Genomic DNA, 27319 nt, shown 5'->3' on the forward strand with positions numbered 1-27319 from the left:
ACAACAAAAATTAGAGAACAGTGACCTTTTTAAAAAAGACAAACAAACTGTAAATAATTCCTATATGGTCTTCAAATATTAATTCTTTAAACCCTCATGTTGAATTCTAAAATGTTTTCCCTGCCCCTTCTGTTTAATTTATAGAGGGACTTCAGTGCTCATGGAAATGAATAGCTAATCACATTGCCTAAAGCCAAATATACTGTGGGCAGGTGCTGCTCATTCTGCCCCCTTTGCCAGCATGAATGCCAGTTTGGATCCAATGGGTTTCCAGACTGCCCTCGAGGATCTGTTTGTTTTTAGCCAAGTTTTCCGGTTCGACCGAAGCTCTTTTCAAGAGGGACCTGACCTGAGCAATAATCACGAATGTTCCAAAATCCCACTGAAGAGGCTCCATTCAATTACCTGCTACAAGAAAGAGTTGAGGACGATGCAGCCGTATTTATTCATTCAGTTTGAGATTTCTACCACACCCTTCCAGTGCCTTTTATGCACTACTCAGGGCAGCCTGCAACAACCCTAAATCACAATTGAGCTACCATAGTGAGCTATCTGCAGACTGAGCACAGGTGCAGGGGGGAAATTGACAGAACAAAGAGCAACGCTTATTTGAGAACACAGATGGGAACATTTGTGACCTTTCAGAGGTTGCTGGACTGCAATTGCCATCGGGGTGCCAACTTGAATAAAATATTGGGGGGGCAAGTAAGTCCCACCATACATAATTGATCACATGATGCATGCAGACGATTTGAATGGCAATGCCCATCAACTTGGGGGCGGCCCCCTCAAATATTTTATTGAGGAGCCCCTAGGAGTTGACTCCTATGCTTGCTAACCTGGAATCCCATGTTATTTTGTTGGCTGCAGTCTGATGGGTGAATTACCTGGGCTGGGGCTTTATTGAGCATGGGGCATTGAGATTTAGAAAAGGCAAAGTAGGTGAGAGGCATGTTGCTTTTATCATTTTAGTCTTAAGGCAATAAGTTTCTCTTTCAGATGGCTTTGTGGTTTCTCTTATTTCCAGTCTGAAATATTTCCTATCCTCCGCCCCAACTCCCTGTGATGGTCTATATTTTCCATTGAGGTGTGTGTGTGTGTGTGTGTGTGTGTAATATATATATTTGCTCTTTCAAAATGATCCTCCTTGGGTCTTTCTCAGCCTTCTTTTAATATTATGTCTTCAAATTTTAAGTAACTCTAAGCCACACCCAACCTGCAATTTAGTGAGGCTAAATAAAAAAAAGGAAATAAACTGACATCGGTAAAATGGCTGTAAAAGCTAGGAGTATATTTTTTTCCATGAGATAGAAAAGTTACGGTTCCGCATCTCTGCTGCTATGATCCTGATTCTTCTCCCTTTCTCTATTTTTTTTTTCACAAAGCAGCATACACATGCAAACATAATCTACCAGCCTACAAGACTTTCTTATCTGCATTCAGTCAACTGGGATGTGTTGGGCTATCAGACCTTAGGCAGCCCACATAAATGTCAGGAAAGTGATCATCAGAGGCGGAATTGGCATGCCGACTGTCACACACACAAAAGCTAGAAAAATACTTTAAAATCATCTCTACCCGCCAGCACACAGGAATCCAGTCCCCCCCCCCATCTCTCTCCTCCAAGAATCAAGATGTGTGTGTGTGTTGTGGAGTTCACACTGCACCTGAAGAGTTCCTTTGAAACAAAGGAGTAGAGGGTGTGCAGAAGGACAGAAACCATCAAGTTTTAAACATATTTAAGATCCGAGGGGAGGGTAAGGGTAGTCTTCCCAGAGAGCAAACACTACAATTTGTGGCTTTGGTCTAAACTATATACCACTCTTACATGGTTTTTGATCAGAAGTTCTTCCCTAACTCTATAGTTATTGTGCCAGGTATATTCACCACACATACTTTGAGGTAATAGCACTTTTAATTCCACTCACAAAAGCATAGTCTAGACATCCTGTCATATGTAAAGATGGTGTAAGACTCTGAATAAGGAGAGCTTGAAATACAAACTCAAAAAGCGTCTGACCCCTTTTGAAGTCTCTCCCAGGTCCTTTCAGGCTGGGCTCAACTGGAAATGGTATTCTCTTGGTTTGTTTCTTGCTCCATGACTGATACGCGCTTGTGCTCCATACAAATTTTGCCACTTTCCCAGTTGAAAACAGATTTACCTTCAAGATGGGCATAGTGTTCACTACAACATGAGGGAGACCTTGCAGGACCTCTACTGGAAATGACATTCCACATATCCTTTTGCAGCTAAGAGGTCCCAGGCATCTCCTTGGCTGGAGAACCTGTTTCAAATGACTCTCCACCAATTATTTGCAGTTGGGGAGGGATTATATAGGGCTTCAAGTGTCTGTAATAGCACCTTTTGGCACATGATACCCTTGGATCTTTCCATGAATGTAACTCTCAACGGAGTCTTTTGGGCAAGGCTGGCCTGAGATATTTTGGTCCCTGAGGCAAATCACAAAATTGCACCCGCTCTCTGCCATAGAAGAAGGGGTGAGTGAATATCTGTATCAGGAACAATAGGAGAATAAAGAGCTACATTGGGAAACAGCTGCTCCTTTGGAATTTGCCGCCTGAGGTGTTTGCTTCACCTTGCCTCTTGGATGGGCCAGCCCTGTTCTGGGGCCTTGGGGAAGGCTTAACAGATGGAGGAGGGCATGTTGAAGACAGGGTGTGGTTTGAACCCAGCCTAGGCTGGATGTTACTTGACTTGATTCATGCATATTCAGATGACCCCAAATAATCCCCCCTCCATCCCTATGGCTTAAATGGATAACCACATTCTTTGTGGGCATCCATCTTGTTTATATGAATATCACCCCAGACAAAATACTTACATGAAAGTGTTATACAGAGTCAGTTGCAAATCGACAGGTGGCTCTAAGTGTGAGGAAATCTGAGCCTTATCAGCAGAAACTGGCCACTCTCCAGCCACCTGGCTTGATCTCCTGGTTGACCTCCCTGTCTGCACTCCCGGCAGGATACAGGCCAGGTCACGATCGGCAATCCTCCTCAAGTGTGAGAAGAACACACCACTCTTCCCTGCTCCCTGCTCCCCCCAGGGAGGGGAAAGAGATAGACAGAAATGTATTTACATGCCTTTATTTCTGTCTTTGCAGCATTACAGAGAAACGCATCTGCTCTCTTCAAACACCATCAGCAGAGAGACAAACTCCACCCCTGTACTTCCTGTACAGGTCAGATTACACTCTGAGCTAAATCCGGTGCTCAGCACAGTGAATAGACTGTCCCTTTGTTCCCACGGTCCAGTCCCAAACATTCCCTTCCTGTTTTGCTTTCCAGCCAGCTGCAGCTCGCTGCTGCATTGCTCCTTTTCCGTAACACTAAGGACTAATCCAAGATAAACATAAATGTGATAAAACAACCCCAAGCCTTTAAAAAGTATGCCTGACACATGGTCACAAACCAATTTGGCCCAGAGTAGGTTGGAATCATATAAATCCGGGGGGGGGGGAGAATGTGGAGCCTTCTAGAAGTTGTTGAACTTGCAACATCCACTAGTCCCAGCCAGCTTGGCCAATGATCAGGGAAGATGGGAGTTTTATTTCTAACACATCTGGAAGTCTACAGGTTTCTCATCTCTGCTCTAAGAAGCGGCATTCCTTGTTCCATGCCCTCCTGAGAGAGGGAATATGTGTCCCTTCTCCCAGCCATCTTGGCCAATGGTCGGAGAATAAGAAGGGAGTTGTAATCCTACACCATCGGAAGGGCCACACATTTCCTATCCCTGATGTAAACAGTAGTTCTAAAGTTTCACAGCAGCCCCTTCTTCTCTTAAAGGTAAAGGGACCCCGGACCGTTAGGTCCAGTCGTTGACGACTCTGGGGTTGCGGCGCTCATCTCACTTTATTGGCTGAGGGAGCCGGCGTACAGCTTCCAGGTCATGTGTCCAGCATGACTAAGCCGCTTCTGGCGAACCAGAGCAGCGCACGGAAATGCCGTTTACCTTCCCGCCATTAAAGGTAAAGGTACCCCTGCCCACCTCCCCGCCAGAGCGGTACCTATTTATCTACTTGCACTTTGTGCTTTCGAACTGCTAGGTTGGCAGGAGCAGGGATTGAGGAACGGGAGCTCACCCCGTCGTGGGGATTCAAACCGCTGACCTTCTGATCGGCAAGCCCTAGGCTCTGTGGTTTAACCCACAGCGCCACCCATGTCCCCTTCTTCTCTTGGTTCAGCACTTTAGCAGCAAACCAGAAATGTGAATTTTGTCCCTCAATTTAAGAGGAGAGATTTTTTTCCCTTCCACCCGGAGGATTCCCAAGATGATATTGGAAATTCAGTTCCACATTCTGCATGGGTGGAGTTGATCTTACAGCTCCATCTGCTACAGCTCCATCTGCGTGCTATTTAAGGGGGCTGGTGCTGAACAAGTACATGGGTCACGAGCGCTGCACATGCATCAATTAAATGCACTCCCGGTTTCTCTCGGAATCCCCCTGTAGACGGTGTCACTGCTACTCTCATTTCTCTGGGGCCTGTGCCCTCCTATATCCCTCACCACCTCAGGAATAGCACAGCTTTTCTACAGTAATTGATAATTCCAACCGGCATTGTGTTTTCACTGCCTGGCAGGGTCTCCATGGAATTAGGCTGTCTGATGGAATGTCACGCTCAGTGGAGTATTCGGCCACTGGTGTTTAGTACAGCTGCAAACAAAGCCGTACTTGCTGATATGGTGGCTACAGAGCCCCTCACACACGGGACTGATCCAGGTAACCAAGCTTCCCACATGGGGTAAATGCGCCTGTCTCGTGATGTGGGCAAGCTGGTCATCCAAATCTACTCAAAGTTTGAGTGGAATGTCCTGTACGTTGGAGTATTTGACGGGCGGGCATGTGTTTATGTGCCAATTCCTTCAAAAGCCACAGAGGCTCATGTCCATTTTCATCCCACGGCCTGGTATGTTTTCTCTCAGTCTTCTGTCCCTGATGAGTCTGTGTTCTTGGAGTTAAATGGTAAAATACTTAAATGCAAATAGCCAATTCCAGCTTCTTCTTCTTCTTCTTTTTGAAAAAGGAAAGCGGCAGAAGAAGGATTTCAACCTCACATCCTCACTCTCAAATTAGCTCCATTGTCAAAAGATGACAGCTGTATCCTGATTTCAAGAATTTTCATGTTGGAATAAAGCAGTGTGGTGGGGTTTTTTTTTTGTTGCTGTTTTTTTTTGGGGGGGGGGAATCATTGTGTTACTTCAAACAGACCCGTAATGGTCCCTCAGCAAACCATTTTCAGAAGTCTTGTGTAAGTAAGATAAAAAGGCGCCGTTTCTGAAGAGATGCTTTTATGGGCTAGGTCAGAGTGCTCTTTCCATGTGGTTCATTCCCAGTCGAATTTCCTAATAGCCTATCTCCTCAGCTAACAGATGCCCAGCCTCATGTCGGAACCAACTCGAGCCACCACTGAGATGATATCCAGCTCCTTTCTTATTGAGCCGTTTCCCTAGCAGATGGTGCAGTGCTGCAGGCACACTCCTTCCTGTTAATTACCAGCCTTAGCTACAGATGGAAATGTCAGTCAGCCTCACAGGTCCTGGTTCCTGCCATTGCCTCAGTCCATAGCCCTCTACCTAGGCAAGATGCTGCCAACACACACCATGTGTTTTGTGACTGCTGACTAGGCAGGCAACAAAAAACAACTTACTTCATGAATATTCATGGAGGAATGTTTCGCGTTCTGTTCATCTGTGATGCTTATAGATCTGCTTAAAGGAGACTGCACCTTCCTCATCTCCTCGTGCCCCCTTGTTTAATTCCGGTGCCGATATGTGAGTTATCAAAGTGTGTTGCTATGGCAACCTGCGAAGAACGTTTAAATGCCATTCAGACAGTGGCACCGATTTCTCACTAATATTTTTACCATAACTTAAGCGGCATCGAATTGCGGTTTTTAGTTTTTTGCTTTGCCCTGCAAAATAACAGTCCAACAGTCACCGAGCTGAACTGATTAGCTGAAAACTGTGGGTTTTCATTAAACTCTGATTGTTTCATTTGCTTCTGAGTTACCAATATTCATATGTTCTTCCCTACCCTTAAGAAACAAAACTAATCTCAGTTCAGATAAATGGATTTCAGTGTAACCCTTTACATTAATCTATTTTAGTTTTTCAAAACAGTTTATGAGAGCCTTTTAGTATTCAGATCTACAATTCTCTTTTTTATATTTATATTTCTGGTCCATATTTGGTAGAGGATAGGTAAAAGGTTTATAGGAGAAGGTTCCCCCCCCCCATAGTCAATTTGTCCTCTTCAGTTATAATAACCGTTGTGGACAATTTAAAATAAACAAACACCACAACATTAAATTGTATACAGTTCAATGGGACTGACTCTCAGTTAAGTGCGTATAGTGTAGCAGCCTCACAGTGTGAACTCAGAAGTAATTCTCATGGCGTTCAATGGGACTCACTCATAGGTTAGAATAGGACTGCACCCTAAATCTGCTCTCATCTAGAGATGTAGGAATCAGGTTGTTTCCTGTCCAGGTCACTTCTGCTTGTGTTCACCCATACAAAAAAGTTCTATCCCATTTAATCTGCATTTTAAAATAAATTTGCATGGAAATTTGAATTTTTTAATGTATTTTCTCCCACAAAGGACCTCCAAACCAGATTGAAGACTTAGATTATGACTTACCAAACATTCAAAAAAGGAGATGTACAGTAGTCATTGGAGACTTCCGTGATATCTCTTGGAACTCAAACTCTTGCCAAGAATGTAAGGTCCAACACATTCTTCAATTGCCTTGCTGACAATTTCATTTCCCAGAAGGTGGAAGAAACAATAATGGATTGACTATCTTGGACCTGACCTTCACCAACAGGGAGGAACTGATCAATGAGATAGAAGTAGTGGGAACCTTGGGAAGAAGTGGCTATGTTCTTTTGGTATTCATTATACATAGGAAAGGGAAGCTGAGTGTGGTTTGACACACACTCTGAACTTTAAGAAAGCTGATTTCAAAAATCTTAAGGAACTACTGGCTGAGATCCCATGTCTAGAAATACTCAAAGAGAAGGGAGTACATGATGGATGGGAGTTTCTTAAAGGTGAGCTGTTGAAGCCACAATCACAAACAATTCCCACATGAAAGAAAAGTGGGAGGCATCTAAAGAAACCCGTGTGGCTGCATAAGGAGCTTACAGATGAGCTGAGATTTAAAAGGGAATAGATTTATAAGGAATGGAAGAAGGGGCAAATAATGAAGGAAGTGGATAAATGAGCAGCCAGCATTTGCAGAGAGAAAGTCAGGCAGGCTAAAGCTCAAAATGAGCTCAGGATTGCAAGAGAGGTTAAAAATAATATTCAGGATCTATCTACTGTTTCATTGATTGATTGCTGTGTTCAAAGCAAGAGGCAGAAAAAAGTAATAGGTCTTCTGCATGGGAAAAAACTGAGAAATGCTATTTTGGGTGACAAAGAGGAAGTAGAACTCTGCAACATCTACTTTGCCCCTGTCTTCAAACTGGCCAACCTGGTGATAATAGAATAAATGATGCAGGGAAGGAGCTGCAATGATAGAGAGGAAGCAAGGTAGTAAGGAAACACCAGGAAGGGTGCTGTAGTCTGCTTCAAGACACCATAGGATGGGTGTCTAAATCAGGCTTCCTCAGACTTGGCCCTCCAGATGTTTTTGAGACTACAATTCCCATCATCCCTGACCACTGGTCCTGCTAGCTAGGGATCATGGGAGTTGTAGGCCAAAAACATCTGGAGGGCCAAGTTTGAGGAAGCCTGGTCTAAATAGCATACAGTACCAGACTTTCTGAAGTGTTTGCTTCTAGTGGGGATAGGCCTCACACAGCCCTAATAGTTATGTTGTCCTGTTAAAGTTAGGCCACCTTGCTGTTTAATTATCTAATAACTGGGAGATTTTCTGCAGGTCAGAGGAGAGGCTCAACACAACATACATTGGTGAGCAGCCCAAGGTATTGCATGGCTAACACAAGTCAAGAAACACTTGCTAGCATGTGGGATCTGCGATGAGAAGCACTACTAATCTGGGATGGCGTCATTGAATGCAACCATTGCTGTCTGGGGGTCCAACACTGCTCCTGGCATTTGGGCAATAAAGATCAATTAGTAACTTACTGCTTTGAGCTGGGAGGGGGGTGACCCTAGTAAAGCAGATGGCAGAAGGCAACTGATTCCTAGGTCACATCTTGACAGTGGGTAACCTGCACTGAATAATTAGGAAGGCAGTTATTTAGTTCGGCTCATTTGCTCTGACTTGTGTATTCATTCTGAGACCTGGGCTGGGGGGCAGCAATAATCAGCATAAGATTAGGAATCTTCCATTCTGATTTACCTAAAGAACTAACCAAAGATGTTGTTGTTGTTTAAAAAACTGCTGATTCCAACCAACAGCACAATCCTATACACATCTACTCAAAAGTCCCATTGAGTTCAGTGGTGTTTGCTCTCAAGTAAGTGGGTACAGGGACGCGGGTGGCGCTCTGGGTTAAACCACAGAGCCTAGGACTTGCAGATCAGAAGGTTGGCGGTTCAAATCCCCGCGACGGGGTGAGCTCCCGTTGCTCAGTCCCTGCTCCTGCCAACCTAGCAGTTCGAAAGCACACCAGTGCAAGCAGATAAATAGGTACCGCTCCGGCGGGAAGGTAAACGGCATCTCCGTGCGCTGCTCTGGTTCGCCAGAAGTGGCTTAGTCATGCTGTACGCCAGCTCCCTCGGCCAATAAAGCGAGATGAGCACCGCAACCCTACAGTCGGCCATGACTGGACCTAATGGTCAGGGGTCCCTTTACCTTTACCTAAGTGGGTACAGGATTTCGGCCTTAACTAAAATTAAAATGGTGGTCTTGTGAACAGCACATGTGAAGAATTCCACCAGCCCAATTCCAGGGACCTGAATTTCCAAGCAGAATTAAGCTAGGGTGGGACTAATGCCAGAATTCTGGAATACTTCTTGAGCAGAACTGTCCTGTTCCGTTCACCTGTATCTCAAGTACAATCCATCGACATATTAAAGGAACAGAAAGAGATGTGCTGGTGAGACGCAGAGTCAGCCAGTCAACCGAGTTCAACCAAATGCCACCCTCCCTCCTGCCATGTGTCAAGTGAATTTAGTGATCTGTATCTCCTTCACTCTGAATGTATTTACTGTGGTAACACTGGTCAAACACTGATGCAACTACAGTGCCATGCAAAGTGTGAATCCTCTCTAACTTTCAAAACGGAATGGGACTGTTTGACACTCCACAACATGGCTCAATCAACACATATGCAAGAACTGGCAGAAAAGAGCAGAGAAGAGCTCACACCTCCTCCAGCAATCATTGTGTGCCTCATTATGAAAACTCCTTCTCCTACTTTTTGATTAAATCCATAAAAATGCTCTTTAGACCAAAATACTCCCTGGGATTTAGCAGACTTAGGGCCTCTGTGCAGAGTAATTTTATTGCATAATAAGCTTGTATTTGCAATTAGGTTGTTGCAAACACAATATTCAATGGTTATTAATGAAGAAATAGGATGGAAAATTAAAAGATGCAAACAAAAATATTCCGAGCATGCCAATAAGTCAGGAAAATTATTAGCATGGCAAATAAGGAAAAATGAGTCAAAAAATTATATCAACAAAATAAAGGCAAATGGCAAGATAACAGAAAAACCAAAAGAAATTAGGGAAGCCTTTGTCAAGTACTTTGCTGATTTATATAAAAAGGGAACAGAAAAGATACCAAAGATAGAGGAATATCTTAAAAAGAATAATTTACCAAAAATAAAAACAGATAAGTTAGCAGTATTAAATGAAGAAATAACAGGGCAAGAAGTCTTAAATGCAGTAAGTCAAGCAAAAGTTGGGAAATCGCCTGGACCGGATGGGCTATTAGCTAAGTATTACAAGAAACTGAGTGAACAGCTTGTGGACCCTCTAAAAGATCTGATGAATGAAATTTTAAAAATAGGGAAGGTTCCAGAGACATGGAAAGAAGCATATATAACACTAATTCCAAAACAAGAGCCAGATTTGATGTCAGTTAAAAATTATAGACCTATTTCTCTATTAAACAGTGATTACAAACTGTTTGTGTACATCTTAGCAAACAGATTTAAAAAGGCTTTAGAGGAATATATTCATAGAGATCAAGCAGGGTTTCTACCAGGTAGACAAATGAAAGATAATATAAGAAATATTTTGAATATAATAGAATACCTGAAAGTTAGAAATGAAAAACAAGCGGCCCTAATGTTTATAGACACAGAGAAAGCCTTTGATAATATCTCTTGGGACTTTATGAAAAAAGTCCTAGAAGAGATGGAATTTGGAGAAAAAGATAAGAGGGGAGTCCAAGCTATTTACTCAGAACAAAGAGCAAAACTAATTGTAAATCAAGTGATAACAAAACAGCGTGAGATTCAGAAAGGAACAAGACAAGGATGACCGTTATCACCACTTTTATTTACTATGGTCCTGGAAGTTTTAGCAAGGAATATTAGAGAGGATAAAGAAATAGTAGGTATTAGGAAAGGTAAATATGAATACAAATTAAAAGCTTTTGCAGATGATTTAGTAATTACTGTAGAAGAACCAAAGATATCTCTCCTAAAGGTAATAGAAAAAATACAGGAGTTTGGTCAAGTAGCAGGATTTAAACTTAAGAAGAAAACTAAGCTACTTCTTAAAAATCAAAAAGAAGAAGAGAAGAAAAAACTATCTGAAGAATTAGGAATCAAAATTCATAAAAAAGTTAAATACCAAGGAATGAACTATGCAGAATTGGCGAAGCTAACAGACTAACTACGAGAGAAGGACAAAAAGGACTTCAAAAGAGTCTGGGAACCATTTACAGTTTATTTGCAGAAACAACAGAATGGACTGGATTCACTGGCAGGCATTGAATAAACTTTCACAACTTCATTTGAGTAACAGATATTTTAGAGAAATAATAAGGGATTTTATTTTTGTGTAGAAAAAGCAGGATACGATAAATAAAACTAAATAGCTCAGCAGAGGGGGAGCTGAGGGAAGTCCAGAGGAGGGGAGGGAGAATAATTGTAAATAACACGATGAATGAGATTTGTATCATTAATTGTTATAAAATTTAATAAATATTTTTAAAAAGATTGTATTTGATTCTCACTTGTCCTACTTTCTATCACGTTTACACGTTTGTTTTAAGGGTACCACATTTAGTAGCTGTGCGCTTTTCCCAGTCGGTACTTTCATTGCTATTGTGATTAGAGGATGGAATGCAGGTCTGCCAAGTGCCCCTGTTTTCTGGGGACAGTCCCAGATTTATAGAAATCATCCCGGTTTCTGATTTGATCCCAGAATGTCCTGCTTTTCCTTAGGACATCCCTATTTTCATTGGAGGGTATGGCAGGATGTTCCTATTTCAACAGAGAAATGTTGGAAGGTATGGAGTTATGAGCCAAGGAGATGTACGGTAACTATATAACCTTCAGAAGACATTTGAAGGCAGCCCTGTATAGGGAAGTTTCAGAATGTTCAATGTTTATATATATATATATATATATATATATATATATATATGTGTGTGTGTGTGTGTGTGTGTGTGTTGGAAGCCACCCAGAGTGGCTCAGGCAACCCAGTAAGATGTGTGGGGTATAAATAGGTAAATTAACATTATGAAATGGGACATCCCTATTTTCATTGGAGAATTGTTGGAGCGTATGAGAGTGAGATGTATGGAAGTGAGAGCTGGACCATAAAGAAGGCTGATCGCCGAAGAATTGATGCTTTTGAATTATGGTGCTGGAGGAGACTCTTGAGAGTCCCATGGACTGCAAGAAGATCAAATGTATCCATTCTTAAGGAAATCAGCCCTGAGTGCTCACTGGAAGGACAGATCGTGAAGCTGAGGCTCCAATACTTTGGCCACCTCATGAGAAGAGAAGACTCCCTGGAAAAGACCCTGATGTTGGGAAAGATTGAGGGCACAAGGAGAAGGGGACGACAGAGGGTGAGATGGTTGGACGCTGTTCTCGAAGCTACAAACATGAGTCTGACCAAACTGCGGGAGGCAATGGAAGACAGGAGTGCCTGGCGTGCTCTGGTCCGTGGGGTCACGAAGAGTCGGACACGACTAAACAACAATGAGAGTGAGGCATTCTGGGCAAGGTTGGAGGAAGAAAACCACCACCACCAGCAGCAGCAACACTTTGCTGCAGTGGCTAGAAGTTTAGCTTAATATTAGACTTGAACATTGCATTAAAGATTCTTAAAAGTTTTACCTATGTGTCATCAAACATGACAAGGTGACGCAGCAAAGCAGTATCACAGGTGGTCCTTAGTGTGGATCCTTCTGAGGGAGGTCCATCCAGGTCCTTTTCCCAAAGTATGGCAGGGAGGAGTAGAGCTCTCTGCTGCAGCAGTACCAAAACAGAAATAAAGAAGGCAGTCCTAGAAGGGAGATTGGAGGAGCTGAGGAAGAAAAGGAGGTGAGGAAGAAAGTGAGGAAGAGTGGGAGTGGTGCCGGCTCCACACACCTCAGGTTTGCGATGATTTTCAGCGCGATCCTTTGTGTGTCATATGAGATTGAGTTGAGTTCATTGGGACCAATTTCCCAGGGCCGGATTTAGGTTTGATGAGGCCCTAAGCTACTGAAGGTAGCTGTCCCGCTGTCCTTTGTCAACAACAAATTGTCGCAGTTTTTTGTGTTGAATATATGCTATATGGTCATTTATGGACCTAAAAGGTACCTAAAGCCATTTGCACATAACAAAATATGTTCCTAATAGGAGCCTACACAACACAAAACACTGTTGCTGTATGTAGGTTTTATTTTATTTGCTTTTTATCTTATATTTTGGAAATGTACATCCAGTTTTTTTTCCTTTGGGGGGGGGCCCAAGAGAGTGAGGCCCTAAGATATAGTTTGTTCAGCTTATACATAAATCCGGCACTGGTTGTAGCACTGCAGCCTTCATTTCTGAGTAGCACAATTTTGTTTTCCCCATCTGTATCATTGTATAAACTTAAAAACAAAAAAATCACACATCTTAATTCTTTAGCAGATGTATGTTGTCCTACTCTTTAACTCCAACACAAGTCTATTTGAAAAGGGGTGATGATTTTTGTAGGGCATATGCAACCCCTCAGTAACTCTCACTGGTTTCAGTATCACTGAAATACATGCTTTACACCCCACCCCACCCCCTTGAAATTCATAGGACGTTCGGGTGCTTGCTTTTGCTGCCTTTTGCCTTTACTGGGCATATCCCAAAGAGTAATGGAACTGGATTTCTTCTTATGCTCCATTTGTTCTTGAAAAATAAAACAGTAGCACTGTGGAGGAAGGAAAGAAGAATGTCTAAACAGAAACTGACAAAAATAAACTGTGCTAGACATGGGTAGGTGGCAGTGAAAACCTTACGATCAGCCTTCTCAAAGTGCCTGGTGACAGACATCAAATACAAAGTTGTTCTCTAAGTCCAAAAATAACCCTGTTCAGATTGCAGCCTTAAAATCTAGCCGTTCGACTAGAAGTGTCCACTATTATTATACTTAAGAATGTATATTTTAAAATTAATACTTCACATTTAAAAGAAAATAAGAATATCTGATTTGTCTAGCATGGCTGGTATGGGACGCGGGTGGCGCTGTGGGTTAAACCACAGAGCCTAGGACTTGCCGATCAGAAGGTCAGCGGTTCGAATCCCCGTGACGGGGTGAGCTCCCATTGCTCAGTCCCTGCTCCTGCCAACCTAGCACTTCGAAAGCACGTCAAAGTGCAAGTAGACAAATAGGTACCGCTCCGGCAGGAAGGTAAACGGCGTTTCCGTGTGCTGCTCTGCTTCACCAGAAGCGGCTTAGTCCTGCTGGCCACATGACCCGTAAGCTGTACGCCGGCTCCCTTGGCCAGTAAAGCGAGATGAGCACCACAACCCCAGAGTCGGCCACAACTGGACCTAATGGTTGGGGGTCCCTTTACCTGTAACATGGCTGGTAGATCTATAGCTCTGTATAAAGGTTATGATGTTTGGGGCTTTTTAGCGATGTAGCCACCTCTCTCCCATTTGTCATTCCTGCCCCCCCCCCCCAAAAAACTTTTTAAATGTTTTCGGTGGCTACAAAAATATTTGAATGCTAGATATGGCCCTTCAATTAGCCACCTTTGCCTTATCCTCAAAAGGGTTCTGACTGGCCATGTTGGGAATCCAGGGCTGCACTAGAGAGACCTTTGGTCTTGCCCAGAAAAATCCATGCTCATTTTCTTCAGAAGTGTTCTGCAGAGTGAGGTGGGATTGCTATGCCAGCTTCCCGGCAGACAGGTCACTCTGGGTTATCAAGAGGGAGAATGGGCAGGGTTAGGCAGTGGTGTAGCATGGGCTGCCAGTGCCCGGGGCAAGACAACAATAAAGGGGCAATAGCTTGGCAGCCTACTCAAGTGGCAGCTGTGGTGCCTGTGAGCATCAAGCATGGCAGAGAGCGGGGCAGGGGAGTGACTGGGAGTGGGTATCTTTCTAAATCTCTGCAGAAGGCACCCTAGCAACCGACCGTTGCCCAATTCCACCCATGTAACACATTGGACAATTATCTGTGTGAGGGGGAGGGCGCACTATTTTTTTATTATTACTTTCTTTTCCATTTGAAATTTTGGGCCCCTAAGAATTTTGAGCCCAGGGCAACTGCCCCTTGTGACCCCACCCATTGGTTGGTGAGGTGGCATGCAAGTTGTCATGGTTCAAAAGCAAGTTGTCATGGTTCCTGCCTTCCAGGAAGCAGCAGCGATTCACCTGCTGGGATGCTATTGCAGCGACTTCTCCCCCAGCCTGCAAGCCACTTCGCATTTCCTCAGGCACCACACGATATGTGTACAAATTGTAAATAAACTACTTCCTACATGGCAGTGATTGTCCTGTAGGAAATTGGCCGAGTAGACTTGAATGTCTATGTCTTCCTGTGTGTTTAAGATGAAGAAAGTCATCGTCTCTTGACCTGGTTTATGCTTGCTTAATTGTCAGCTCTGCGTTTTAAGCCTGGGGAAATGGCACTTTCAGATGCATTGACAGCCTTCCCTGGCTGACCCCCGGCAGGAGCGCACAGCTAGTCTCACTGAAACCCCATTGTTAACGACAAGGTTTTCTTTCAACAATGATTCATGAAAACATCTTGGCAGGGGAGGGGGAGGGGGAAAAAAGGTTGTATTGAAAATTGGGAGAGAAAAATGACTCTCTGCTACTGATAAAGTGCTTCTTCTTTGCTGTTAATTAGCAGCTGTTGCTTCCCTCAAGTAGTGCAAATTATTCTGCTGAAGGAACAAAGCCCCAAATAAGGAAGTCATTCAATTTGTTTACATGCGGCGATAGACAAAAGCATTTCACCTAATTTCTTAGGCTGCAGATTCAATACCTCACCACTGATGCCACTGAGTTTGTTGCTGTGCCCCAAAGAAGAAAGTGTATTACTTTAAAAAAAAAATATGGGAAAGATTGTCAAATCTAATTTTAATTTTCAAGAACAAACATAGTTAATATAAGGATTAGCCAAGAGATTTATTTTAAATGTTAAGGGTTTTTTTTAAAAAAATAGAGAACAAGAACAATATTGCAAAAGTCACAAACTTAGTAAAATTATATCTGCATTTTTTAGTTAGAGAGAGAGAGAGAGAGAGAGAGAGAGAGAGAGGTATCTTTGACTTCTGTCACACACAAATATTCAGATTTGTATCAGGCACCATCATGGCCTAAGGCAGGCTTCCTCAAACTCGGCCCTCCAGATGTTTTTGGCCTACAACTCCCATGATCCCTAGCTAGCAGGACCAGTGGTCAGGAATGATGGGAATTGTAGTCTCAAAACATCTGGAGGGCTGAGGTTGAGGAAGCCTGGCCTAAGGCACATCTCTTTTTAAAACCACACTATTTGGAATATTTGAGCTTTTCCTTTTCATTGATAGAGCACCATTTGAAAATCACTATGAAAAAATTAAGCATAATGAATGTGCTAGGAGAAAGACTGAGGGGAGATGAACTAGTTGAGGATATTGATTATATAGTTTAAGCTGCACCCCTTAAAGTGCATGTTTAAACATCTCAAAAACAATTTCCATACCAATGGAGACTGGGGAAGATCTCTACCTGAAAGACTTGTTGGAAAAGGAAGGTCTTCTGTAGACACTAGAAAGGCAACAGAGATTGCACCTGTCTAATATTCAAGGGAAGGGAATTCCAAAAGGTTGGGGCCACAACACTAGAGACCCAATTCCTACATCGTACAGAACAGACCTCCTGAGAAGATCTTCAGGAGGCCCTCACCTGCAGAGTGAACTGATCAACTAGGTATAAAAGGGGTGAAACAATATTTCAGGTATCCTGGTTCCAAGCTGTATGGGGCTTTCTACATCACAACCAGCACCTTGAACATAGCCCCATAGCTAAATGGAATTCTCTCCAATTCCTAATATAGACTGAGATCAGCAAAGGCCACAGAAAAGAGGGTAGTCAAATCTCCAGAATTGCTTATTTTTATTTATTGAATAATCTGCTCACATTTCTAACTCCAGGGGGCTGGTATGCACATGGTTCCCATGCCATCTCCCATCCAGGCACTGACTAGAACCAGACCTGCTTAGCTTCAGCAAGGTGCTGTCCTCATGTATACCTCCAGACCATACCCTGAGTTTTGTACAGCAGGATCAGTGTGATATGATTCCAGATGTGTTTTGGAAGAGGTAGAAGCCAGGGCGGGGAGGCACATTCCCATGAGCCACGCTCTAGGTTACCTACAAATGATTCAATCTTTTGTTTCCAATTCCTTTCTTGCTTTTCCCAATCGTTCTTTTATTTCTAGGAAGACAACTAAAGAATTTCAGGGAAAGGTGTCTGGGTAAGAGCTCTCCAGATTTCTGTACAAACTCGGCGTATATATTTGTTTCCTCCTTAAAAAAACCATTAAAATGCACGACATTAAGGAAAATCAGGAAAAAGACTTCATGTTGTTGGGAGAAAAAGTCATTTGGAAACTGCTGCTTAATAAAATAAACACAAAATTAATTTCACGAGAGGCTCTTTCTGTGAAACGTTGCCTCTTTCGCTGCAGTGCTGGTGATAAGTATTCTTTAAACATGGAAATTACCACTGTAGAACTGCCAGTGTGTGATCTCAGATCACTCTTTTGGCTTTGAAATCTAAGCCTAATAGATATCCTGCCAAGTTCTTCAATAATAGAATCCAAGAAAACTTAGCTTGTGCTCAGCTCTCGCTTCGCATGGGGCGACGCCTACATACCTGAAGAGGTGGGCTCTTGCAAAATGAAAAAGGGAAAGGGAATGTCTTTGCAGATTTCCTCATTTGCTGCCCAGCTGTAGCGCTGTGTATTTGAAGCAATCAAAGAAGAATAAAGTGAAGTAAGCAGCTGTATGGGAATATAGGCACATTTGGAAGATGCTCCAATTGTGTGTTTATTCCTAAATGCAGTGCGAGTGCAGTGTGACTAATTACACCACAGAGGAAAGCAGAAGCTCTCAAGTTAAAGTATTTGGATAATCATGTTTACTGCGGGAAAAGTACAGCGGCATTAAATAAGTCAAAACACAGCGCGTCAGATTTGGAATGGCTCCATTGGTACTGCAAGACAGAGTAAGGATGCTGAAATGATATGAGTCTCATTTGTCTAACTAGAGGAACTACCAGGAAAGATAAACCATCTGCTCTGACTAACTCGGCCCCACTTGAAAATGATAATTGTGTGGAAAGAGAAGGAGCACATCTCCCTCCCTCCCACCCAATCCTTTATTTTACTGTTTAACTTGTCAGGTTGCACGCTTGCAACTTGCCCAAGAGAAGATGGCCACAACAAATTTTTAATAATAATAATAATGCAGACTTTCCTATTCAGTCCATAGCTTGCTTAAACATGCTTCAGTGAGTACCTCACACATCCATTTATATAGCCAAGATACTAAATCCACTCATAAAGCAATCAAGACCAGTCGCTGATAGTCATACGTTTCCACAGACTTAAGACAGAAAAGAGAGGTGTAAAAAATAATTTGGGTAGGCTATGGCAGGGCTGTCCAACAGGTCGATTGCAATACAGTGGTTGATTGTGGGTTGTCCCTGGTCGATCCTTGTCGATCTTTGTACCCCCATCAAAATGCCCCCCCCAAAAAGCTTCCTAAAAAAAAGCTCAGCAACTCTGACAATGGGTAGATCACTGCCAGTTTTTTAATACTGTGAGTGGCTTGCAGACTCTTGGAAGCTGGGCTATAGGATCACAGGGAATTGCCTTATACCAGGCTAGAATATGTTTCCAGCATTGTCAGGAACTGAACCTGGGAGTTCCTGTATGAAAGCTCATTGGAGGCTGGTCCGTTAGGGTTACTGGGCACCAATCCACCAGCCTTTGTCTGCTTCAACTGGCCTGCCTTGATACTTACATCCAGCTCAAGGCGTTGCACTGGCTGTCTATTTGCTTCTCCTTTGCTTGGGGCATGGAATATTAGAACTACTCTTCAGCTGAACACATCCAAGTGAGAGAGAAAGCTTTCTCCTCACATCTGCTAAGAGACACTTATTTATATCTTCCACTGAACTGGAAGTTTATCCAATCAGGTTGGGCAGAAAGGGTTGTTTAGCCAATATGGCAAAGGATTGGAAAGCTAGCCAGTACCGAAGACTAGGTTAAATAGATGTTCTCACACAAATATGGATGATTTCATCCTGCTTACATGGCACAGGACACATACCTGATTATTTGTGTGATATGGGACTGAACACACACCATTAGCTGTCAAAAAGTGGATGCTTAGGATCCGGGTGGGGATTTTGGACAATAGACAAAAATAGAGCTTAAGAAGCTCCACTGGCCACATAACTTTTTTCTGTTTTATTGTTCCAAGAAACTGAAATAATCACAGGAGGAATTCAACAGTCTGATAAGGCTATCATTCCATCATCAACACAAGCATTTGGCCTTGCCAGACAAAACAAGACCCATTGCACAAGCGGAAATCCTTGTGCAGAATTTCTGCAGACAAGACAATTATCATGTTACCTGAGAAGGAAGGCCCATAGACAAGCACTTTAAAAATGCCGATAGTTCTATTATTCCTTTGATATACTTTTCATTTTGCCTTCAAACAAGGATGAGCTCTGATCATCCCCTGTGACTCTCTCATTTCAGAGATCAGGTCTGTTCAATTTTGCCAGAACTCAAATTTGAAAAAGGTCTTCACCAACCATAACAGGGAACCAGGCATGGCAGATTTATGCAACCTGGACTCTCTAGATCAGAACATGGGAGGTTGTAGATCTTCCAATGTTGCTGGACTACAATTCCCATCATCCCCAGTCATTGCTCATGCAATGGAGTTGGTCCAACAGGTTTCACATGCCCACTCTAGATACAAAAAGCACAAACCATGTAGAGTTGGCTGGATACATTACAGCTATGCGATAATCTGTGCTCCTGCCTCCAACAATATCAGGAAACACTTAAAGGGAGGGGGTGGAAATTAGTTCAGTTTGCAAGCCTCCTTAATGTCTGGTTATAGAATCAATATGCTAACTGAAATGCAGCTGCTCTTCAAAATTTGCCCGTTTCCAAATTTTACAGTGCATTCCTCCAACTTGAAATTATGTAAAGAAAAATGCTGATATTAGGGGACAGTGTGTACAGATATGTGCATATTAGTAAAAAAATAATGTACAAAACTCAACAAGCAGTGCAAGGGTCATCTTCTAATACAACTGCATGCAATGCAGGAATCATAGCTAAAGAATCCCTAACATATGGCCATCCAACCTCTGTTTAAAATCTTCCAATGAAGGGGAGTCCATCATCTTGCAAGGTAGTCCATTCCACTGTTGGACAGCTCTTACCATCAGAAAGTACTTCCTACTGTACATGATAATAGAATTGTGGAGTTGGAATCTCCTTTCCAACATTGGCTCCCAGTACGTTTCCGAGCACAATTCAAAGTGTTGGTGTTGACCTTTAAAGCCCTAAATGGCCTCGGCCCAGTATACCTGAAGGAGTGTTTCCACCCCCACTGCGGTCCAGCGCCGAGGACCTTCTGGCAGTTCCCTCACTGTGATAAGCAAAGTTACAGTGAACCAGGCAGAGGGCCTTCTCCGTAGTGGCTTCTGCCCTGTGGAACACCCTCCCACCAGATGTCAAAGAGAACAACGACTACCAGACTTTTAGAAGATATCTGAAGGCAGCCCTGGTTCAGGGAAGCTTTTAATGTGTGACATTTTAATGTATTTTTAATCTTTGTTGGAAGCTGCCCAGAGTGGCTGGGGAAACCCAGCCAGATGGGCAGGGTACAAATAATAAATTACTACTACTACTACTACTACTACTACTACTACTACTACTACTATATCATCATCATCATCACCATCATCATCATCATCATCATCATCATTTCCTTTCTTGTAAATTGAATCCATTGGTTGGACCTAACATAGAGAAGTGGTCTCTTCTCTGTCACTTCCATAGGACCAGGATGTGATTCTGCAAAGCACTCAGCCTATTCACTCTCCCTGCTGAAAGCATTTTGGGAGCTGGCATCCAGACAAATAGATAGTCATCCTACAAGGCATATCCTTTAAAAAAAATCCCCCTCATTTCTAACTACACAGTGGATGTACCTTGTTGCTTTTGAAAATGTCTCACCGGGCTTTTCAGTAGCGACATTTACCTCTGCAAACAGCAATAATGCACTGCGAGGGATGAGGGGCAGCAGTGTGTGTGTGTGTGTGAACAGGACCCTATTGTTTCCTTACCGAAATTAAAAGCCATTTGTGAGCATTTGTGCGAGATCCATCCTTGCCTCCAAGAACGCTAACCTACCATTTGTGCAACTACCATACAGCCTGGGGGGGAGGGAGGAAATAATACTTTGTCAAATGCATCTCAATCAGATTCAAAAGGGCCAGGTGTTCGACTTAAGAGCAGCAGGGAATTTTTCCCCTGTATTGTTGTGTTTTTATTTATTTATTTATTTTGGGGAAAAAGAGGCTTCAGAATCAACCCAATTATTACAACGGTGAATAAAAAACCGTTTCTGAGAAATACTTCTGGTGAGGGAGCAGTGCTCTAGAAAATTTGATAATCCTCTGTGTGCATCACAAACCCCAGATGGCTAGGACGGTTAAGTGGATACTATAATAACAGTCACTATGAGCATCCATTCAGTACTCTACAAGATGTGAAACATTATGAAAGTGTGGGTGTTGTTCAACACAGAACTTTAGAGAATCTTTAGCCTTCTTTCATACGAGAGAAAAACACATCACATCGACAGATGGTGGGAAAGATTAATTTGGGTTACATAATATGTACCTTGGACTAATGTTCAGATAAGGTCAATAAGAGCTACGGTGACCCAGTTCAGATTACCTTTTCCCTGCGTATGATGGTGTCACCCTCATTTAGGGTTGCCATATTTCAAAAAGTAAAAACTAGGGACTCCCCGAAAGTTGTTGAGTTGTTGTTTTTAGCAGAGTGTGTCCTGTTGAAAATCTAGTCTGTGAAGATCAAAATCGCACAACCCACTTCTGCAAATGGAGGGGGAGATTGACCTCAATTAATTTTTGCATATGTGCACCCTGTTCAAAGATTACGGTCCACACAGTGGTGCAGCTAGGTAATTTTAGGCTATACGTAATGGATTCACACCTAAACACACCGGTCTTTAGTTGGCAATGTGTATTTTTGTTGTTGTTGTTGTTGTTGTTGTTTAGTTGTGTCTGACTCTTTGTGACCCCATGGACCAGAGCATGCCAGGCACTCCTGTCTTCCACTGCCTCCCACAGTGATCCCCTTCATGGATCACTGCCTTGCTATGGCGAAGGGGCTTGAATAACTCAGAGAAGCTATGAGCTATGCCGTGCAGGGCCACCCAAGATGGACAGGTCATAGTGGAGAGTTTTGAGCAAACGTGATCCACCTGGAGCAGGAACTGGCAAGCCACTCCAGTATCCCTGCCAAGAAAACCCCATGCACAAAGACAACAGGCAATGTGTATTACATCACTTATTTCAAAATGTGGTGAGATGGCCCTGCTGTGGTTTTTTTTGGGGGGGGGGCATCCTGTTTTTTGGGGGGCATCCTGGCAGCACCACCGCTCACACATGCATGTTGATAGTGCTGGTTGTTTGCAGCATGGGACTCTTAATCTCAGGGTTGTGAGTTAGAGCCCCACATTGGGCAAAAGATACCTGCATTGCAGGGGGTTGGATTAGATGACACTTGTGGTCCCTTTTGGCGCCACAATTTTTTGAAATATGCCTGGTGAGCACTGCAGGGGCAGGAAGGTGTGACATTGCTCCCTCAGTACATGTAAGGATAAGCTAAGGAACAGCATCCCTCAAACTAGGCTGCTGTTTCAAATTCATCCATTTGCTATAGAAAAAAAAAGCCAAAGAAGATACCATCTTATCTATTCACAATCCTCTCTCTGCTATTCTGTTCTAGCTGATGTTCACTAAAAATTTAATGGATTGATTAGCCGATTGGATTTATTTATATTTCACAGTGAGCTGTGCCAAAAGCAGCTTACAGCAAACATTCACATCAAATGCATTGGGGTGGGGAGAGCGAAGCCACCTTACAAAACCTATAAATGCATTCCAGTCAGTCAAAAATCAACAACTGGCAAATAAATAAATTTAATGTTACCCAAAACACTATATTCTAGATTTAAATTCGTAAGTCCAATAAAGGGAATAAAAAATAAAATTCCCACTGCTGGAGCCGGTCTTACTGTGCTCCAAGCAGCCTCAACAGCTAATGTGATAGATGTATCTACTAATCCAGGGGTCAGCAACCTGCGGCCCATGGGTGACAAGCTGCCCACGGGGGTCGTTTAAACGGCCCCCGAACCGAACTAAACTGGCGCAGAGCAGAGCAGGGACTCGCTTTCATGGCGCCGGAAATCACATCTGCGCAGATGCGATGCAGCCCACAGAGAGATCTCCATGGGAGGGAACCAGCCTAGGCGAGGTAAACCTTGCTGACCCCTGTCCTAATCCCTACTTCCTGATACACCAGCCTTGCTGGTTAAAGGAACAAAATGGGAGCATGGAGCAAGCACATTTTCTCCTGCAGAGGGTATGACCTATACCAACGGATTCAAGTTACAAGAAAGGAGATTCCAACTAGACACCAAGAAGAACTTTCTGACAGCAAGAGTTGTTTTGCAGTGGAACAGACTCCCGCTAGAGGTAGTGGACTCTCCTTCCTTGGAGGCTTTCAAGCAGAGGTTGAGTGGCCGTCTGCCATGGATGCTTCCGCTGAGATTCCTTCATTGCAGGGGGTTGGAGTAGATGGCTCTTGCAACGTAAGAATCTCAACTCTATAATTCTGCGATTCTTACAGCTTTTCCAGCTGCACTGGCTCCTGGTGGAGTACAGGGTCAGATATAAGGTGCTGGTTTTGACCTTTAAAGCCCTTCACGGCCTAGGACCCTCGTACCTACGGGACCGCCTCTCCCGGTATGCCCCAGGGAGAGCCTCAAGGTCCATAAATAGCAACACCCTAGAGGTCCCAGGCCCTAAGGAAGTTAGATTAGCCTCAACCAGAGCCAGGGCCTTCTCAACACTGGCTCCGGCCTGGTGGAACGCTCTGTCTCATGAGACCAGGGCCCTGTGGGATCTGATTTCTTTCTGTAGGTCCTGTAAGACAGAGTTGTTCCGCCTGGCCTTTGGCTTAGAATCAATTTGACTCCCTCCACCTCTTTCTTTCTTTTTTCCCTTTCTCCTCCTATGATGAGGCTGCATTTTAATATTTTAATGTTGCATTTTGATCTTGTTTTCTACGTTGTATTTCAATCAACTTGTTTTTATCATTGGTTGTTAGCCACTCTGAGCCCAGTCTTGGCTGGGGACGGCGGGGTATAAATAAAAATTATTATTATTATTATTATTATTATTACTCTAACTGAGTTGCTAGCACCGAAGTCCAGAATCCTTCTGACTTGGGAATCAGGTATTTTTAGTGCCGTTGTGTGTTATTGTGAAGTTTGTCTGATAAAGGCTAAGTGTATGGGGAAGGGCTGTGGCTCAGCAGCAGAGTATCTCCTTCGCATGCAACTGATCTCAGGTACAATCCCTGGGACCTCGAGCCAGGCCTGAGAATATTCCCAGTCCGAAACCCCAGAGAGCAACTGTCACTTAGCATAGAGAGTCCTGAGCTAGATGGGCCAATGATCTAATTTGGCGTAATGATAATTTTATTATTTGTACCCCGTCTGCCTGGCTGGGTTGCCCCAGCCACTTTGAGTGGCTTCCAGCAAATAAAAAAGTGTAACTTTAAAAGCTTCCCTATATAGGGCTGCCTTCAGGTGTCTTCTAAAAGTTGTATAGTTACAGTGGTACCTCGGGTTACAGACGCTTCAGGTTACATACTCCGCTAATCCAGAAATAGTACCTCGGGTTAAGAACTTTGCTTCAGGATGAGAACAGAAATTGTGCAGTAGCGGTGTGGCGGCAGCGAGAGGCCCCATTAGCTAAAGTGGTACCTCAGGTTAAGAACGGTTTCAGGTTAAGAACGGACCTCTGGAACAAATTAAGTACGTAACCAGAGGTACCATTGTACTCATCTCCTTGACATCAGATGGGAGGGCATTCCACAGGGTGGGTGCCACTGCTGAGAAGGCCCCCTCTCTGTTTCCCTGTAACCTCACTTCTCGTAGTGAGGGCAATAAGGAAGTTTCCTATAAATTAATTGAATCCAGGCAATGCTTCTGGCATCTTCCTATTCAAACCTTTGAATGTTTAAACAGTGTATCAAATCTTTCCTTAAAGAGTTAATGTGTTGTCAATTGTATTTATTTATTTTTTAATAAAACCAGAGGGGGAAATGGCCACTTTCTTTCAAATTATAGAGAACTCACTTGTCTTTATTGAGAATTGAGTGTATTTGCACTTTAAAAGCTTCTCCCCCCCACCCCACCCCAGGCCCCACGCCTCGTAACAATACTGCAGGTGCATTGCCCTTCAGTGTACAATGTATTTATCCTGGAAGGCAGGAAGTTGGTTTCACACCTGTTTCTTCTTTCTGTTTGCTCTTGGCCGGGCTAATTTGCTGAATGTCATGATTGGTACAGCTGAGGCTGTCAAAGAGAATTACCACTTTGCAACGTGACGGTCTAATTCTGGCAGTTTGGATCTTTGCAACAATTTGCTTTTTTGTTCCTCCTTTTGGTAACGGTTCTTTGTTGTGTAAACAATACAGAACATGAACTACGAGTGGTAGCAAAGAAAAGACAGAGAAATAAGAAGGGGAGGGCGCCCTCCTTCTCAGACAAATGGTGTTTTTATATAGATGTTATAATAGATGAGATTACAGGCTCGGCTCTGCCAATGATATTATTGCTATGGGGAGAAGTAAAAAGGGGTGGGGGGTTGGTACTGCCCCTGGAAAATGCAATCCAATTTTCATAACTTATTTTCGCAGATCGAGACAGAATGGAGACTAAGAAGAAAGGCAGAAAAATTGGAGGCCTGAAGTCCAGACAAGTTTCACTCCCTCCAGCTTTCCTACTGAAAGATACCCACACCCTTCTACAAAATAACACGGGGGTCTTCAGAAAAGCTTGCAAATGTGCTATTCACGCAGCTAGAAAAACTACACGGTTGTGAGAAAAAAATTAATTTAGTATGACAAGCTATAGCACACCTGAAATATGGAAGAAGGAGTCGTATTTTTCCACCCAGGGAAACATACGAATCCAGACAATTTCAGCAGCATTTCACCTTCAGATCAGTTCAGGAGCTTTTCCCTTTGCCAGTTAAAGGCCCCTGTTGCTGATTCTTTCAAGATCAGCCTAGTTTCTCATAACAAAGCAGTTTTGATGCGCCTATTGGATTCTCATCAAAACTGATGGAACTTTGCATTGTCCGCCGTTTTGAATAAAATTTGAATTTCTAAATTAATTTTAACTGAGCAAACCCCTTCAACTGGGGCCTCATCAGAGGATTCCCCAGATGAACAGGAATGTTTCATTGTGTGAGTATAGATGAGTCACAGGAAAGGTCAAAGAGTTTGGTGTCAACAGAGTTTTTGTATTAATTAAATGGGAGAGATTCGTTGACATTAATAGCTGAAAATGAAATCACCTTTTGTGAAATAATCTGAGACAGACCATTAAAATACTATGCTGTGATGGAAAGACAATTTACTGATGGTAAGTTATTAAAGGCAGGGAATTAGGTTAAGTTAATTGTTGTGAACCATATGCATTAGTGCTGTGGAAAACTCAATTAGCAAATACTTTCCATTTAACTAATGGAATATGGTTATTTTCAGTAATTCATGTTCTAAAAGTCAACAGAGGTGCACAGTGTAGGGAATCACTGTATTCACCTAATTTGTGGTGGGTGATCTGATTGTTTCAGCAATAAAGGAATTGCATCCTTGTCCTTCTTGCCAACCAATCAGTATTTTTTAAATAAAAAAATGCATAATTCTACGCCCGATCTTTGACTGATCTAAATTGATAATATGGCCTCAACTGAACTATTCATGCTACATTCACTGCCTCAGAACCCAACCTATGGTATCCATCAGTATATGCGCTGAAATCTAAAACAAATATTTTCAAATGCATAGATTAATTTGTGAAGGAACTCTTTCTTCTGTTATTAGAGTCTGTTGCACAGTACAGTAAAACCAGAAGTTGTTGGACAGGGAAGCTGCAGCCCAAACTATCTGGAGGGCACAGGAAGTCGAAGGCTGCTAAAACCAAGGCACTGCAGTGTTGCCCTTATCTTTTTTTTTTTTAATTTAAAAAGTTTTTATTATAATCCATCGTCTAAAAAAGAAGCATATACATTATTAACAATAAAACAAAACATAGAAAAAACAAGAACAATATAGTAATTCAAAATCAATATACAATCTTTACATTCTTTGACTTCCCACCACCACAACGTGACCGCTATCTCAACAATATGTACAGCAGTGTCTTTTGCTAATTGTCATGTTCTACCTCGTAGTTTTTATACTACACCTACTGTGATTTTGGTGTTTCCCAATGTCGTCTCCATGTATGAAAAAAATTTGTTCCAGTCATTAATAAATTTAGTATTCTTCTGCTGCCTAATCTTCTGCGTCATTATTGCTAAGTCAATATATTCAATTAGTTTGTTTTGCCAGTCCGTAATTGATGGGATGCTGGGTTTTTTCCAATTCTGCGCTAACAGTACCCTAGCGGCTACTGTTGCATACTGGAATAGGGTTTGGTCATCCTTATTGATCTCACTACCCGCCATTCCCAAGAGGAATGCCTCGGGGTTTTTTGGGAAGGTATACTTTAGCATCTTTTTAAGTTCGTCATAAACGGATCCCCAGAACTT

Source organism: Podarcis bocagei, assembly GCF_964188305.1.
Source record: "Podarcis bocagei genome assembly, chromosome: 3".
Lineage (NCBI taxonomy): Eukaryota > Metazoa > Chordata > Lepidosauria > Squamata > Lacertidae > Podarcis > Podarcis bocagei.